Source organism: Falco peregrinus, chromosome 5 (assembly GCF_023634155.1).
Source record: "Falco peregrinus isolate bFalPer1 chromosome 5, bFalPer1.pri, whole genome shotgun sequence".
Lineage (NCBI taxonomy): Eukaryota > Metazoa > Chordata > Aves > Falconiformes > Falconidae > Falco > Falco peregrinus.
In genome coordinates, this window is record NC_073725.1 from 90,239,144 (window position 1) to 90,257,424 (window position 18,281).

The window sequence follows — 18,281 nt, forward strand, 5'->3', positions numbered from 1 at the left end:
TCATTACCTTATCACAAGACTATCTCCTTGAGTTCAAGCTTCCTCAAAAATACCAGTAGAGTCCAGTTCATACATAACACAAGATTTTGTTCCTTCCTTTTCTGTGCTGCAGGACAAAGGGGGATGTGTTTGTTGATCCAAATAAGAAACCAGAGGGTTTCAGAAAAAATGTTGGCACGCCACCCTCCTGGGAAGCACCAGAATGGCTAGAGAGCCCAAGAGATCCTCACCCAAAACAGCATCTAGGAGAAACTTCTCCATGCACTTAGCGACTGAAATTATACTGACTCCATATTTACCCCTACTGTAACTTGGTTAACTTCTCCTTGGGCTGCACCAGGCAGAACTTCAGTCCAGCAACTAAAAATTAAATCTCATCAGGTTTGGCACTGGTTTTCTGGGCTTGACCTGATACAGTTGTCATGATAAGGAGCCTAGCATTCCTGGGAGCTGCTGAAAGGACACAGATTTTTTCTATGTAGATATTATTAAGGTTTGAGCCAGAAGCCTGGTGGTGGGATCAGCATTTGCAAGCCGTGCTGGTTGCCTGTGCTCCAGGAGTGCGCTTTTGTTGCTGTTGCCAGGTCACCATAGGAAATACTGATGCAAAGTCTCGACACCTGCAGAGCACGCAGCCAGGCAGCTCCTGAGCCTGCCTCCCCTGCAGTGCACTCTGCAGCCTCATCCACTCTCTCCGCTTCTCAACCTGTGTCTTGCAGTAGCGCCTTGAGCAGCAGGGAGCGAGGACACCTCTGCCTATCATGCCCAGCTCTGCGCAGAGCCAGTGGCCTCTGGGCTGTCACCCTGGAAGGCTTTCCATACTAAAAATGTGCAAGATAAAAGCCCAGGGCCTTCTGGCTGCAATGGGAAGAGCGAGACTTGTAACCCGGTGCGTCAAGGGGCCGGCAGTACCTCGCCAGGGTGAAGCAGCCCAGCCCTGCAGGCAGGAGCCATGGGAAGATGCTGCTAGAGCAGAACAGAGTCACTGGGAAGGAGCACGGCTCCAGGGAGCGGGCCCCCCATGCCCACCAGCCACTGTCCGCATGCTGCCACCTGCCCCTGTCTGCCTGCACCCCTTGGCCATGCACCCACCGCCCTGTGGGCCAGAGATCCAGCTGCATGTCCCTTTTCCTGCACCCAGGAGGTGCAACATAACGGAAAGAAGAAAGAGACTTCAGAGTGCATGCAACCAGCTTGTGAAATCTGCAGGAAACCAATTTTAAAAGCTCGCAACGTATTCAAAGAGCCTAGCAGTAAGTTTCCAAACCAACAGCTGTTTCAAGAAACCCAGCTCCAAATCCACCCTCTCTTCTCCACAACGCGTGTCAAATCTCCATCAAATGCTTGCCACCTGTTTCCACTTCGCAGGCGACCAATCCTTGTTCATCAAAGTAACAAAGCGGTTTTCAATTTAAAAGCAACAAATCAAAGTTTAATTATTTTGTCCTTCACAGCTTTATGCTATCTTTTACAAAAGCTTTTCCAGATATGAAGAACTATCATTGGCTGGCTTAAAAAGGGAATAATTGACTGACAGCTGAAAAAACACTTCTAAGGACAATGGTATTTGTCAGTCTGGTATTTTTCACTCTGAAGACAAAACACATTTTATCAACACCCTGAAATTATTTTGTCAACAAAATTCATTTTGTAGCATTACCTTCATCTGTCAAGCTGACAGAACATTCTCTGGAGTGTTTTAAAGACCATTTTGCTAACACAATTAATTTCTGCAAAATTAAGATTTGCCTTTTAAATCCTATGTGTGGGAAGGTGCCGCAATACACGCACAGGAAGGTGTGCACAGTCGCACCGCTGGCTCACACACAAGCAGAAAGAGGCTGCACGTGCAAAATAGGTGCCGACAGAAGATGACACCAGCCCCATGCATTGAAAAGAAGAGGTGCAACAAATGACCAGTGACCTGCAGACAAGAATCCTGCTTGAGTAAATCATGCTTTTACAAGTCACTTCATCTCACTGAAAACATTGCAAGGAGCTTTATGTAGACTATTGAATAGCAATTAGAGAAATGCATGTGTGCGTACACAGAACAAAGCATTGCCACCCTAAAACAAGTAGAATCTGTGAGATGGTTCCATCACCCCATGGCACCAGCAACATGGAAGACGTACCAGTACCCCCCATGACCGCAAACCTGTGGGTAATGCAGAAGGACCTTTTACACACTTGATACATTAATGTCAGTAGCAAACAAGTGCTGTAGTTCTATGTCATATAGGGGATTTTCAAGGGGAATTTTTCCAAATATCTTTCCCTGACTCAGACACCAAATTCTCAAATATTTTCTACATTTCCTCTCAGAATCTCTTGACTGCCTTTCTGCTTGAATTTAGACTTCTAGCGGATATGTAAGTGGACAATTTTCCTTGTGCCCATTTTGTTTTTTGAGAAAATGATCCGCAAAGAGGTCAAATAACTTTCCCAAGGCCGTGCATTCAATCAGCACCAGGTAACGGAATAAAACCTACGCTCCCTGCCTTGCAGTGCATCCCTCTAGGCAACAATACCTGGGAGAGGGAAAGCCACTCACGCATTGCCAGAATTACACTACATGTGACTAGATGAATAATGAGTAAGCTCAGACATTCTCAAACATGATTATGTCTGTGTTTGAGGGGCAGAAAGCATCTCCTTCTTCACAGACCGCACATGTTGCATTTTGGAACACTGAAAAGGTTAAAGGAAAAAGCATTTCTGAAGATTTAGGAATGAATTTATGGGCAACTGAAATACATTTCCCAGGAGGTGTATGACTGTGGGACATTCTCTGAAATCAGCCGGTAAGTGGAGAACAAGCTTAAACTGAAGTGTGGGTCTCCCCTGACATCTAGCCCTCTGTTCCAGAGCACAAACCCACAGATGCTCACATGCAAATATGAGAGTTGATCAACAAAGTTAGACATGCAGATTTATACTGTATGCTAAGAAATGCTGATAACTGTTATTCCTGGAAACAAAACCTTCCATCAAAACTCCCTCCAAGCTTGCTTCTACATCTGTTACCCGTTCCTATCATAAGCCTTAGTCTCAAAAGGCGAACTCAGGGTGTAAGTTTCTGCCTCACACCTTGGTTTAAATTTTCTAGTCTTCTGCAATGCATTTCTGATTTCCTGGATGCGAATTCAGGCTGAAGCAAGGAAAAGCTGCCCAACTTCAGTAAGGAAAAGCCTGCACAGGTTTCAGAGCAAACAGAAATTCTTTCCAGGTATGGCAGTGTCTGTGCAGTTCCCTCTTTAAGACTTGCTGTTGCTGCTGTATTGGGTTCACATGACAAGGTTTTGGGAGTGGGCAGCTGCAGGGGTGGCCTTGGGGAGAGGAGACCAAGAGCTGTCGCAGTGTTGGACAGAACCACTTCCAGCTGGCTCCAGGACAGACCCACCACTGCCCAAAGCTGAGCCCACCAGCAACACCAGTGGTGCCTCTGTGATAACATGTTTAAGAAAGGGGAAAAATTGCTGTACAAAAGCAGGGGAGAGAGGAGTAAAATACGTGAGAGGAACAGCCCTGCAGACCCCCAGGTCAGTGCAGACGGAGGGGAGAAGGTGTTCCAGGTGCCAGAGTGGGGGTTTCCCAGCAGCCTGTGGTGAAGACTGTGTGCAGACTGTCCCCCTGCAGCCCACGGAGATCCATGGTGGAGCAGATCCCACCCACAGTCTGTGCAGTACCCCATGCTGGAACGGGTGGATGTGCTGAAGGAAGCTGTGACCCTGTGGAGAGCCCAGGCCGGAGCAGGCTCCAGGCAGGAACTGCAGCCATGGGGGACCACACTAGAGCAGTTCCTGAAGGACTGCACCCCCTGGGAGGGACCCCATGCTGGAGCCAGGCAAGAGCGAGAGGGGAAGGAGCAGCAACCAGGCCTTCAATGGCCATTCACTGTCATGGAGTTAAAAACGGATACATCCCTTCCCTGTACAGACTGTGCTGGGGTTTTGCAACCCCTGCCACTTAGCCCCTCTCCCACACCTGTCTTCTTACCAGCTCCCGACAATGCCGAGGTTTTTACAGGCACAGTCACATGACAAATAGACTTTCCCCCTCTGGGCCCCTTTTTGACACTGAATCATTAATTCCTTAATCTGTTTTTCATATTTCTAAATAGAAATAGACATGACTGTTGTGTATGATCAATACTGTGTTCTCTCATTCCTCTTAGTTCTCATCATTTTAGAATCTATTCTGCTTTTAATCTTAGGTCTTTTTAATAGGAATTGGTTTTGTGAAGAATTTGACACTTCATTATGGCAGCCCTGTGCTAATAGATTTAATAATTCATATCTGCATTGGTCACTTTTAACTGAAACTACACATTCCAGGGCTGCTTCGTGACTTGTGAGCCAGCAGCAACTTTGGCCTTCCCCAGTGATCTCCTGTTGCATTACCAACACAGGGGACCGCATCTCTCAAGACTCCAAATATGGCCTGGAAAAAAAGAGACAATCTCCTTACAGTGATGTGGGAGCGTTAGAAAATAGACCGTAGGTAAAGAGTGAAATCCAACAGATCGCTAGAGCAAGATGTAGCAGACCTACCAATATAATCAAGCAATAAAACACAAAGACATGTTGGGAACACAGACAGTGCTATGTCAGAGCAGCAGGGCTATGACACATCTACTGGATCCTTAGAAATGCCCGGCATGGCACACTGCAGGACCTTCTGCTGAAAAATCCTGGAAAAATTGGTAATCCAGATAGTAGCTCATCACAGTAGGAGAGGAGGCAAATGCAAGTCCCACCCTCAGAACATACTGAAGAGGCTGTATGTCTTGCTGAGTTCATAATCATTAACAGCATCTACATTAAATTATTACTATTATTTAATTTATATAACATTTTCTGCAAGTCTGATGGCCTTTACAGCATCACTGCTGGTACGGGATCACTTTACCCACATCTGAAACAGGAAGAAGCAGCTGTATGCAGCCAGTAGATTAGGGAGCACTGAGAAGTGATATCCTATCCACCAAAAACTGCAGTAGAGCTCTGCAGAGGGATGAATCTGGGTTAATTAACATTGACAATACACAGCTGTGGGCTGGCTTGGGGGTGGGGGCGGCTGAGGTAGATGAAGTGCAGGTGTGACTGCTTTGGTTAAGTGGTTAGGCAGCCAATGAAGAGGGAGCAGCCAAGGAAGAGAGAGAGAGGAAGAAGCAAGAGAAGAGAGTGGGCCCTGGATGAGGTGAGGAGGAAGCAGAGGGACTGTATGAAGAGTGTGCTGGTATGAGATGGTAAAAGACCTTGCTGCAGTGTGATAGTTTGGAGAATGCTGCGTCAGAGCTCCATGCAGAATGTAAAGCACTGTCTTGGCACCCAGCTGGGATGCTGCAGCTCACAGCCTGCCTGGTGTAGGAGCAGCCTGGGAAGCCAGTTTGTGACTGTGACCTATTGATGGTTTGCAAATTGGCTCCATCCAGAGCCTGGAGCTTCTGCTGCTGCAATGCACGCGCAAGGAGCACTCGCAGGGTTTCTGATCATAGCTCTCCCCTGGGTAAGTGTACCCAACTGCCCAGCTTGTGAGGTCAGAGCAACCGCAGAGTTAAGGCAGCAAAGCCCCAAGCTGCCAGTGCTGTAGATGCAGTGCCCTTGCACGTGCTGAGAGCGTATGCCAACACTGTGCTCAAAGAGCAACGGTCAGTGCCTCCTCATGGAAGGAGAGGCACTTTCATCTTGTATGAGGAGTTTGAATATCAACTTTCAGGTGGACTTAAGAGGAGCAATCCAAATGGGTCCCAGAGGTTCTCAAGAAATAAGGACACCCATGTGTGATCAAGGACAAAAATGAGAGCACTGGGTGTTGTTTGCATCTTGGGAACAGCACTTCCACAAAGACAAACTGTCACATGGTACTTCACAAGTTGTTCTTGTAAAAGTACAGCACCTCTCCATAGCCCCTGCAACCCGGAATGGCAATGAGGCCCAGAGGCCACAGAGGACTAAGATGGAGAGCTCTGAGGCTGCCGAGCACCCTCTCCACTTGACAAAGAGATTCCTGATGCCAAGAGGAGAATTCAGTGGAAATAGACAACAAGCAGACCAAAACACAGATAGGAGGTGGAAAAGCAACAGCACTAAGAGAAAACAGCTTCAGTGTCTGCACAGCATTAGTCAGCCTGAAGGCGAAACCTGCAGCAGGTGACAGAACTCAATATATGTCTGTGGGGTGATGCCCTCCACTGTCGTTGGGGCTTTCCCGAATGACAATTCTGGCCGCATTGCATGCACATATCAATGGCAGAAGAAACCACCAGAAACCAGAGTGCTTTCTTTCATGATCTATTTGTTCATTTTGCAACTCCGCCTTGGTTTTGTAAGTTGCTACTACAAGCCTTTTTAGGCCTGTGAAGTGAAGCAGTCTGGGAACAAAGCCCAGAGGAGTAACCACATGTCAGAGGTTGAAAGTATGGACTGCACTGGGTGTCAGAAGATGTGCTCAGCAATGCTGATCTGCCCAGGTGCTGGGTGGATGAACGGACAGATGCCATCACAGAGAAAAGAGACTTAAAAACGATTGAGAGCCTGAAGCCGCACCACTGTGCTCTCTGGGCACACATACCCTGTGACCTTAGAGTACCTCTGCACTCCAAAACTGTTGGTCACAGAAGACATGCTGGGAGACAGGTGCAGACACTTCTTCTGGAGCAGGAAAAGGCATCACCAAGCTCTCAGAAATCAAGTGCCAGTCTGCACTCTTCCTTTACTGTGGACCTTCAACTGAGCCAGCATCGCCTCCATTACTTCCATGCAGGGGCCAGACGTGCACACAATTCACCGTGGGCACAGGTATGTAAAGGGCTTAGGGATGTTACTAGGGCTGTGAAATATTCTCCAGTCTCACTCAGAGGTGGACCTGATCTGTTGGCACAGCAATGTAACACGCTTGCCCTGGCCAAAAAAGCCATGCTGGAGCCTGCATCCCACAAGCATCTGCAGCATGTGGTATAATTGGCCTGTGATGTGGAGCTGGATGAAAGCTCCTACATACCAGGTATAGCAGGGTGGAGGAGGTTCAGAGACTGGAGCAGCATCACTAGAATGCATAAAAGCAGCAGGAAACAGTGAGATGACACGCTGGAATGAGGTTCACTGTCCCTGCCTTTGACGTGGAATCCCATGCCTCTAGAAGGGAGGCAGCTTTTCCTGGCAGGCAGCCCGATTCCTGCACAGATCCTCAGCACAACAGCTCCTAGGTTTATGCCTTGTAACTGTAGAGAGCTCTACCTTACCCCAGAACTCCGTGATTTCTCTTGAAACCAATTGTCCTTTCCGTTAGCATCATGTGCCTTGGGGCAGGGCTTCTAGCAGAAAATAGTTTGTGTTATTTAAAACATGGAAGTTCACAAAACTGACTTCAAACAGCCCAGAAAAAAAAAGGCAGATGACATATTTGTTGCAAATTCCAAAGAAAGAAAACTAAATCTCTGGCTTTTATGGTAACAGGAAAACCTGAAAGAGATATTAACAGCTCCTTTAATCATGATTACAGAAGATGTCATTCTCTTTTCCTGAAATGAACGAACACATTGGTAGTTTGCTCTCACCCCCTCCTTAGCTGAATTACAATCACTCTATACTGGATTTCAAACCAGACTGAACAAAGCCTGCGTTTCCTTTTGTTGTTGCTACAGTAAAAGCCTAATGACCAGGGCCGCTCCTCTTGATGCAGGAGTTTGCTCTGTATAAAAGGTTATAAACCAGCTCAGGCTGAGCTCACTTGAAGAGAAAGCTACAAAAGATGAATGAGCTAGACAGCCCTCACCTGCACCTCTCACTCTGTCCTGAGGGGAGAACACTGTAACCTAAGAGGTCTTTCCCAGCTTTTACTTTGGTGGCTTTGGAAGGGGAATATGCTACCCCAAATCACAAAGTTACTCCATTTCTGTAAGTAAAATGGCAGAACATTATACCAACTTCTGTTTACCTGCTCCTGCCTGTATTTTCAGGGATCACAAGTCAGCCCCAACCCCGTACCGCTGCCTTTGCAGTGTAAGAAGCTCCCTGTGGTACCACGCAAAGTCGAAGGCAGTGAATCAGGGTGGTGCATGGAGCTGCTGCACCCAGCAGGGATTTCTGGGTGTGAGCCAGAGGCTGAGAGGAAGCAGCACCCACCTGCCTGGCATTGAAGGGCATGTGCCTGCCTTGCAGCATGACACTGTGGTGGGTTGACCTTGGCTGCCCACCTGGTGCCCACCTAGCCGCTCCATCACTCCCCTCCTCAACAGGAACAGAGAGAGAAAACACAACCAAAGCTTCACGGATCTAGATAAGGACAGGGAGATCACTCATCAATTACTGTCATGGGCAAAACAGATTTTACTTGGGGAAATTAATTTAATTTATTGTCAATAAAAACAGGTAGGATAGTAGGATAATGAGAAATAAGAACAAATAATCTAAAAACACCTTCTCCCCACCCCTCCCTTCTTTCCAGGCTCAGTTTCACTCCTTCACCCCCACTCCTCTGCCTTCTCACCCTGAGTGGTGCAGGAGGGCAGGGAATGAGGCGTTGTGGTCAGTTCATCACATGTTGTCTCTGCTGGTCTTTCTTCCCATACTCTTTACCTGCTCCAGCATGGGGTCCTTCCCACAGGAGACAGCCATCCATGAACTTCTCCAATAAGGATCCTTTCCACGGGCCACAGTTCTTCATGACCTGCTCCAGCACGGGTCCTTCCCATGTGTCCTCTCCACAGGGTGCAGTGCTTCAGGCACAGACCCACAGGGTCCCCAGCCCTGCACCAGCCTGGGCTCCTCTCCCCACAGGGCCACAGACCCTGCCAGGATCCTGCTCCAGCGTGGGCTGCCCACAGGTTACAGCCTCCTTTGGGCATCCCTCTCTGCTCTGGCGTGGGCCCCTACATGTGCTGCAGGTGGGGATCTGCTCCGTGGGCATTATGGGCTGGGGTACAGCCTGCCTCGCTGTGGGCTTCCCCTGGGCTGATGGGGAATCTCTGCTCCAGCACCTGGAGTCCCTCCTGCCTCCTCCTGCACTGAACCGGGTGTCTGCAAAGTTGTTCGTTCTCTCATTTTCTCACTCTTCTCTCTTGGCTTCTGTTCTGCAGCAGTTTTTACCCCTTCTTAAATACATTATCACAGAGGTGCTACCACCATCACTGATGGAATCAGCTTTTGGCAGTGGCAGATCCACCTTGGAGCCAGCTGGAAGTGGCTCAGTCCAACATGGGGGCAGCTTCTGGCATCTCACAGAAGCTACCCTCACAGACCCCTGCTACCAAAACCTTGCCACATAAACCCAATAGACACCAACAGAGCAAAACAGCCCAAGCTGTCTGCTACTTTGCTCCTTCTGGCCCCTGCCCCCTTCCACAGCAGGTCATGGAGGAGAATATGGGACCCACCAGGTAAGCAAAGGGGCTGAGAGGTGGATCACACAGAATAACGGCCTTTAACTGATACACACACCTCTGGCACTAGCTCCCTTGTCATCGAACCCCAGCAAGTATTTATTAATGAAGCTCTCCTGATTGTTGATTCATTTGATTGTTAAAGCTTGTGGAACTCGTACTGTTATTATTCATTGTTATTAATGTTCACAGCTCAGCCTCTCTCTTTCCAATATGCTCCACAGAGGAAATCGAAGGCTAAAGCCAATTGTTACAGTAAATGAATGATGGAGCCACTTGAGGATGGGATTAAGCCTGCTGCTCTGGGACTGCTGCAGGTTATTGGGAGTAAGTTAATCTTCACACACAAGCATTGCAAAATGAGGGGCTGTTCTAGGTGGGTTCTCTGGCTGCTTCCTCAGTCAAGCCATCAGTATCACCCTAGCAAAGCTGTCTGTGCACAGGACCAGTGACCCAGGCTGGGTTTTGATCTATGTGCAGAAACAGGTCTGAGTTCAGCGGGAGCATGGCCCCTGCTAGGCAGCTTTGACTCAGAGAGATGCTACAGGCAACTCAGCACAGCCTCGCAGAAAACACATCTCCACACGACTGCATGTACTGAAGAAAAGCAGAGCTGGCTATCCTCAGAAAGTTTTCTCCTCTCCACCCCTCTGCAACCACTCATTCCCCAGAAAGGCCGAGGATAACAGTGGTGGCGCATAGCAGGTGGTAAACCAGAGCTCAGGAGCACAACACCTGAGTGTGCTGCGTAGAGGGGGAACAGGATGCTGCTTGCTTCAGTACTCTCCTGTTCCTCCCCTTCTTCAAGCCTCCTCCACCTTCCCACAGCCTCTTTGCTCATGATGTTTGGCAATTCTTGCATCACATATAAACTCCCCAAGCCAGAATGGTAGTGCTCCTACCTGTCTGGTAGTTGAGATTCTCCTAAATCCTCACTGGTGTTCTTATGCCAGCTTTCCAGAGCAATGTATTTGTTCATATTATATCTTCAGAATCTACAGAGCCGTCACATACTATATTCGACCTATTATTCATCTCAAACAGAGAATTCTGCAAAGCAAGAGGAAATAAAAGAGAGCTTAATACAGCTTTACTAAAGTGGAATTTGCCAAAGACTCTAGAAAAATGGATTTAATTAGGGCTGCTAATGGGGAACAGTTTGTTCCTGTGATTTAAAGCAGAATTTAGATAGTCTCTATAATTTCAACACTTTAAATTATATATAGAAGGTTATTTCTCATTTCTACCTTAATTATAAAAATCCATCTTTATGAATCACAATTTTGAGGCAAATAAAGCAAAGGCAACAAAAATGATGTTTTATTTAATAAAACTTGTAAGAACTCACAAAAGAAGCAAAAGAGACTTCAACATGGATAAAAGAGACTTATGATAGCAAATAATAGTTGCAGGCATTCCTCTGTACACTACTTAAGGACAGCACAACAAGGTCAGTTTTTTACTTGGGAAAAGGTGTATAAACAAAGGTGTGTTCTGTTATAAAAAATGGAAGTGGGTATAGTTTTTATGCAATAATGGGAATGTTCCCCATTTAATTTTGCAGCTAAGCAGTCTATTAGAGTTACAGGCATTAATTGGCCTAACGTGCTCAAGACAGTAATCCCATATTCTAGAAGTCTCTTGCTACCCCTGCTTACATTGATTACTGTCAGAATCTCTGAATTGTCTGAAAATTGTTTCTCCAGATAGAAGGGCCAATAGATCTTGTTAGAACCACTCCTCCTGAGCCTTGTCTGTAGCCTTTGATTTTATTTAAAACTATCAAATGTTGCTTTTGTGAAATTCCTCCTGTTAGCTGGCTCTGACCAGACAACCTAGGTAAATGAGTCCCAGGATTGCAAAGCACTACTAATTCAATAACAAATAGCCTAGACAACTGACTAGCAAGCTAGGCCTAGCTGCTGTCACTGCTGCAGATTCTGCACCCACCATAATGCATTTTAATATTGCACCTTGGATCAGAACAAAATCAATGAGTGAAGTTCAACTGTGGCACATTTCCTATTTCCCTGACAGCTTATTTCATGGATCACAGGGACCAAAGTACAGCTGCTTATTCAACAGAGGAAAGAATGAATCAATTTCTATTCTTTAATACACTGTGTGACCTATTCTCTGATGCTCTGTCCTTTACAATGGCTCTAGTCTTTCCAAGGCCTTCAATTTTGTCAGATACAGAAAATTTAAAATAATGACAAAATGCCCTGCCCTAGGTCTGCTTCCAACTGACTAACTGCTCTGCTGGTAATAAGTCCAAATGAAAGATATTATGTCACTCAGGTTGAATTAAACAGACAAACTATAATCCTATATCATTAAAAATGAACCAATCTCCTGGAAGATTTTTGTGATTTTGCTCCAAGTTCCCCACAAAAGGCACTGGACATCACAAAGGTTTTGATCCTCATCAGCTGCAGTTTCTTCTCCTGCTTCAAAACACGAAAGAAGATGATGAAATGGCAGCCACAGCAGCGGCAGCTGGCTGAAAGAGCAGGCGCTTTGCTGGGGAAACCCTGTGCCCGCCTCTCCCTCCACACCTGCGGGGAGCTCAGGCCATGCTGGCACCTGGGATGCTGTGCAGGGAGCTGCAGGGCAGCGGGCAGCCCGACGCAGAGACACCGTGCCTCCTCCCCTCCCCTGGTCCCAAGCACCGAGCCACGCTCAATGGGGAGACCAAAGTTCTGCTGCTCTGCTCACCCCATCACACTCCCTGAAGCTAGCAGATAATGACAGCTGTTCTTTAGGCACTGCTAATTTGGGAAGAATTAATACACTGAGATGCATCAGTTTGCAATTTCAGTGTGAAGATTATTTTTTTAATTTAGAGATATCCCTAGGTATTGTGGTTTTAATTACCCTCTGTGTGCCTTGTTTGTCTTGCCTTATTATTTATCCCCAGTCCGCAGGTGATATTCATATGGTTCTTCTCACTGGTAACTTGGTTTCTGCCTGGGCTTTCTTAACTGTAATAATTTTTCAAAGAATGAAGGTCAGGTTCTGCAAAGCAGAACAGAGCAGAAGGGTGAGTGCTGTAGCCACCCTAGGCAGCCATGGGCATCGTGCCCCAGTGGTGCTGGCACTCCTGAGCCAAGGCAGCAGGGCTTGCAGAAGCCGTGTGGAAGGCAGCGTGCATGACCCTGGCACCAAGACAGCAGGGACAGCTGAAGCGCCAGCTAAGTGACAAACTAGTCAGCACTGTGTGAATTGGAAAGCTTGGAAAGGAAGCACTTGCAGATCTCCACAGGCAAACAGGATTTCTGTCTCTCCTTTCTCAAACCCTCTTTCTCCTGCCTCATTGTACTTTATGACTGGTGGGGCACCACGAGGCTTGCCTGGCCTTAAGACATAAAGGTAATAAATCAGGCCTGATCAGAATATTATCTAGGTGAAATGGACATATCACAGCTGGCTTTATTTGCTTTTCTCTATACATATCCAGTAGTTCAAGTCTAGGGCCTTTGCAGCATGTGGTTTTAACAAATAGTAGTACTTCAGGGCACACGGGCAGACAAATAGTTCTTTCCAGTTCATAAGATGAATCTGGGAAGAGCAGGGATCACTGAACGGTTGCAACAAATGTTCTAGTTCAGACCTGTGTTTATGCAGGCTACAAACTGTAGCAGAGGTTGCTAGCTGGATTTGTTTGCTCCCAAGAGATTAATTTTCCTTTTTATTTTTCTGCCTTTCATGCAGGAAGTCCAGAGACATGTCACAGCTCAGAACACCCCATCAGCAGCAGCCGTTCCACTCACTGCTTTGGCCTAGAAGCAAACAGGAAACTCAGCTTTGGGAGGTAGTGGCTGAACTGTGAGGTCTACCCTATCTACCATCCCTCCTTCCCAGACCTCTCCACCGGCAGCTGTTCAGGTGATGAAAAGTAACTCAGAAGACCTGAGAATAGCAAGTGCCCTGGCTCAGACATACAGCCCTACTCCCTCCTCTCTCCCCATATTATCCATCTTTAATATAAAAATCTGCTTTAGTTGCTCAATTAATGGAGCAGTTTTAAACATCAACCAATTCTCCTTTCCATCATCAAGCTGCCCTTGAACCCTACAGTCCTCTGAGGAGACCTGAGGTGACAGACCTGAGGGTGTTGCCTGACCTGCTCTCCCCAAGCTCCACAAGAAGCCAGCTCTGCAAAGGCACAGCACAGCTCCCACTTCGCCCCTGGCACACGTGAATGGAGATGCACAGCATCTCAGCAAGGATATTACTGCAAAGGTCCTTGTCCCAGCACTCCTCAGTGGTGAGGACACAACAGGAACCTTGTAGCTGGCATAAAACAGCCTCCTCGTCTCACCACAGACATGTTCCCTTCACATCAGCCTGCAGACTTGTGCCTATCTTCACCTTTTCCATATAAGATCAACTTTTTCTTCCCATTTTTAACAGACTTATCCCTGGTATTCCCCATCCCTCCCCTGAGCAGACCAGCTGCCCCGGGACTGGCTACTGCCAGTGCTCAGCTCATGGTGGCACTAGCCTGCTGCTTTTCTTACCCAGCCAGGATCGTACTGCAGCTAAACAAAAATACCTAAACTCCTCACTGATCAAGTTTTGGCAGACAGTTCTGGAGAACAGTGATGAGGGACAGAGGCTGAGCAGCCAGCAGCTATTGTAGTATCAGCTGATGAACAAGTGGATTTTGATGAGGTTCACGTGATTAGCTTTGGGTGCACAGATAAGAACTCTATGTATGCAGTGCTGGGCACATACTGCCACAGGGGTTAGTGCTCCGCATCCCTGCCACCGGCACCCTTTTGTCCCCTAGGTATCAGAGAGGATGCAAAAACTGCCCACTGTTTTCTGTCAAAGTAATGTTCAAAATGGAGTTCTAACAAGGCCTTTTTCCTTCAAACAATGTACAAATCAACAGTCAGCAGCATTTGAAAAATGGCCCTAATCCCTGTCTGCATAGGGAGTTTGTTCCCAGTCCAATGTGCCATATTATGACAACGATATATTCTTCAAGTGAGTGAAAATTAACGAATAAATAATACCCTGACAGTCTTGCCATTACTGAGTGTTTAGGAGTTGGGTAAAACTGACAGTGCAAGACGAATATGGCAGTAAGATGAGATCTTACTTTGCATGGCTGGTCAGGGGAATCCAGGCAGCGGACCTTACAGACGGGGTTAATTCTAAAGGCTGAATCTGATTCTGAGCATAGCAGCTCTCTGAGCAAATAGGGAAGGCTTAACCACTTGGAGGACTGAGCCACAGGCGGCAGCCCCATTGCTGAAGGAAGCACGGGAGTGCGGTCCTGGGAAGGGAGGATGTGTTCGCCTGTGGCCTCTGCATCACTGAGAGTGGGCTGAGCCCTTTGCCTGCCTCGGAGGGTCCAGCAGCACTCAGGCAGACAACGCACCTACAAATGCAGCCAGGAAGGCGGGCCTGCCCCTAGCAGGAGGGATCACCGGAGCACGCTGTATGTGCACCGGCCCCTGTTTTCACAATGCAGGAATCACAAGGTGCCAGTGAAATTATTCACTATCAGGCTGAAAGAGGATGGGCAGCATGTGGCCCTTTGCTCAGAATGCTGTGGAGCCCAGATGTACTCATGGGTTCCAAGAGGCTTCAGAGACACCCCTAGAGCACAGCCCCACCAGCTAGTTCTGGGCAATGGTCAGACACAACCACTACTCCAGAAGGACTGTGAGCCAGAACTCAGAGGATCACAGGCAAATAACCATGTAATCCACACCCTGTCCTCTACCGGCTTTTCACAAGGCTCACATCTGCTAGTGGCTGTGGCAGAAGAGAGGCCCCGAGCTAGCCAGCTCCCCTGCCACGCTGGGCTTTCTCTCCGATTACCTCCATGGTGCTGCTGGCCTTGTTCCATGGCTTGTCACTGGCAGCACCCAGCTGCAGCATTCCCCAGGCTCAGCAGAGGGTCACCATCAAGAGGAGATCTCCTGTGTGCAGGTTAGCTCTGCCCACCCCCAACATCAGACAGACCGTAGGGCTGTGGGATCTGCCCTGTGCCTGGCCTGTGTCACCAAGGAAGGCTTCCTATGCAGCAGCAGGCAAACTCGACAGGGCTGCATCTTGCTTCCACTCTCACTCCCTTCAGTTTAAATGCAACCAAGGACAGATCTTCTCCGTCCTCAGGAGATATGGAGCAGGTCCCAGCTCTTTCTAGGAGCAGAGATTTCAGATGATGATAGCCTCGCAGTGCACCAGCCTGGTGAAATCCTGGTCACAGTGATGCCAGGATGGTCTCCAAGCCTCTTGCGCCAGGCACAAACCAGGAAGAGCCAGTTCCTGTAATTACAAAGTTGAGCCATAACAGAGGAAAACTAATCAGCTTGCTGGATGCCAGCAAATTAAATATTAATCTGACTATTGTGAACACAAAAATGTTCATCTTCAGATATTTTCTAGCACAAGTGTCAAAATCAGAGTGGAACGAAGGTTTTATTCATTTTCCATTATCAATTTAAATAAAAACACTCAGAAAAATGGGCAATGATGTGCAGAAGCCACTCAGCACAGGTAATTACAGTGCAAGTTTAGGCAGCTAATCACTCCTAGAATATGCTTCAGATCGAGATAACTCAGACTGGCTTGTTTCTCTGCTTTGTTAAATCAGGCAGACTCTCAGCATAGCCTGATGGGGATGAGGCTCCCAGTCAGCATCTTTAAATAACAATAGGGCTGTCTGGCGGGCATGGAAGCTCTTCTGCCAGCCAGTGGCAGGATGGACGAAAGGTCCTCTACAGCAAGAAAGCAAAGCCACAGGAGGGAGTGACACAGCAGGAGCCATGCTGGGAGTGGGGTGGGCAGCTCCAGGCAGGAGCAGGGAGCAGCGAGAAGGCAGGGCAGAGGGTACAGAGCAGGGCTGGTCTGGAAGCAGAAGGTATGAAAGCCACAGGTGAGGACATGCCTGGAAATGAGGAACAGCTGCAGCAGCAGGATGGAGAGGGATGGACATGGGAAGGCAGAGCCTCATGGGCAGCCTCTTGCAGCAGCTCTGGCCCTTGCAGCTCTCAGACAGAAGAGCCCCCCAAGGCCATGTATGTGGCACCCACACCCCACCTGGGACACTGCGGCTGGCGGCGCATGGCTCAGTCCTCATCCTCCCTGTCACCGAGCCCCACAGGGGCCAGAGGGAGGAACAGCAGCGCAGTCAAGGGGAATAACGGCGCCAAACCCAAAGGACCCTTCTTCAAGGGAACCCATGTCTTCGTACTGCAGGCAGGAGGTGACTTTCCACAACCCTTCCTCTGGCACATGGCCTGACCTTCCCGTGGGTGCCAGCCCACGTGCTTTACATGCCAGTTTCAACGAGGGCCTGACTCCACTGCCGGAGGTGGCCACAGCAAGCAGGAACGACGAGCCCTGACCCAGCATGGGGCAGATGCAATGACTGCGGTCCGTGTACCCGGGCTGGTGAAAGGGGCATTGACCTGAGGCAGAACACACTCAGCTGCAGCCTGGATAATTTTGCACTCTCCAGTGTCTGACCACTACATTCACTTGCTCCCCTCTATAGTTCTAGTGGATCACCTTTACGCTCTCTATCAGTAATTTACATGGGCTTTTTACTTGGAACTAAGAATAATTATTTTTATAACAGCATTCATGGATATTCTCTCTTCTGCTTAATTATTAACTTTGCTGTAGTAAATAAAGGGTGTTTATGAATTCCATCAATCTCAACAAACCTTTTGCACGTAAAGTACTGACGCATTTGTAATGAAGCAGCAGCTTTTGCTTTATTTAAAGGAATGAAATGATAAATACAGTTCTGTGGATGCTCTTATGCAGTTTCTTACAATTCGAATGCCTGCCAGCAATTATGCCTGACTTACTAGCTACTTCATTATAACAGCCTAAAAGATAGGAGTGGACTGGAATAAATCGGGATTTTAAAGAGCTTGTACGCCCTTCAGCAACACACGGGTTTTCAGAGATGGCAGAAGCTCTATTAGTTAACACGGCACTCAGTATTCTGTTTTGAAACTAGTCTCTCCATGTCAGGAACTGTGCATGAGCTGAACTCAGCCACATCTCTGAACACTGCTTCTCGCAGACTCTGCTCACAGCAATGGTGGAGAGCTGCTTTGGAGGGAAATGCAGAAATTCCGTATTTGCTTCCTGTAGCCCATTCTATGTCCAGCCTTTCTTTGGTCATACCGATGGGCTTGTATTCTGAGGAGCACTGGTTGCCCTACTCCTTGTTCTTAAGATCCTCATCAAATAGAACACACGGGGGAAGTGTCAGCAACTGAATTATTCAGTGTGGACCCCAAGATTGGCCTCACTATTGAAAATGCATCTCTCCAGAGACACACAAACTAAAGCAGTAGCTGTTCCTGGGTGTTACATATCCCAAGACACCTCTCCCACCTATTTATACATCATATTGATAAACAGGCATTGTCAGGGTTTCTTCTTCTGATCCACTTGATCCTGACAAAGAATAATTCCCCTGGAACAGACATGTTCTCTTCTGTTTTCTAAATAATCATCAATAATTTTCCCCCTCTTGATTTAAGAAAGCCGTGACCTTTGGGTATGTGCTACTTAGGATCCTAAGGGCTCAGTGCAAGCAACTGACAGAGAAGCCAGTAAATTATTCCAGCTGAGCAGCATAAACAACTAGAGCCTTTGTTGATATGAAATGAAAATGACTGTGCTCTCATTCTGGAAGAAACCGTAGCATTACAAAGCACAGGTTTGACAAGACAAGCTAAAACCTACACTCTTCAGATTCCAGTAGGCCGATGCCATATTAATTATTTATCAAGATGTTTTCTTAAAGTAGTGTCTTTGTGCCTTTAATTTTCAATTCCCTTAATGCTATAAGGATCTCTGCTGGCAATGCATCAATTATTAACAGAGTTAAAACAATATTTGTTTTCCCCAA

At 47.5% G+C, this 18,281-nt stretch overlaps 1 long non-coding RNA gene across 1 annotated transcript in view; it reads right to left on the reverse strand.

Annotated features, from left to right (window-relative positions):
• Nucleotides 1–15,435, reverse strand: part of LOC114011020 (uncharacterized) — an 87,220-nt gene extending 71,785 nt beyond the window's left edge. Inside the window, exons 1-2 of the long non-coding RNA XR_003552735.2 lie at nt 11,734–15,435; nt 10,288–10,435 (exon numbers count right to left, since the gene is read on the reverse strand). This is a non-coding gene — a long non-coding RNA (uncharacterized LOC114011020). The remainder of the gene's footprint in view (nt 1–10,287; nt 10,436–11,733) is intronic.
• Nucleotides 15,436–18,281: the final 2,846 nt, after the last annotated feature.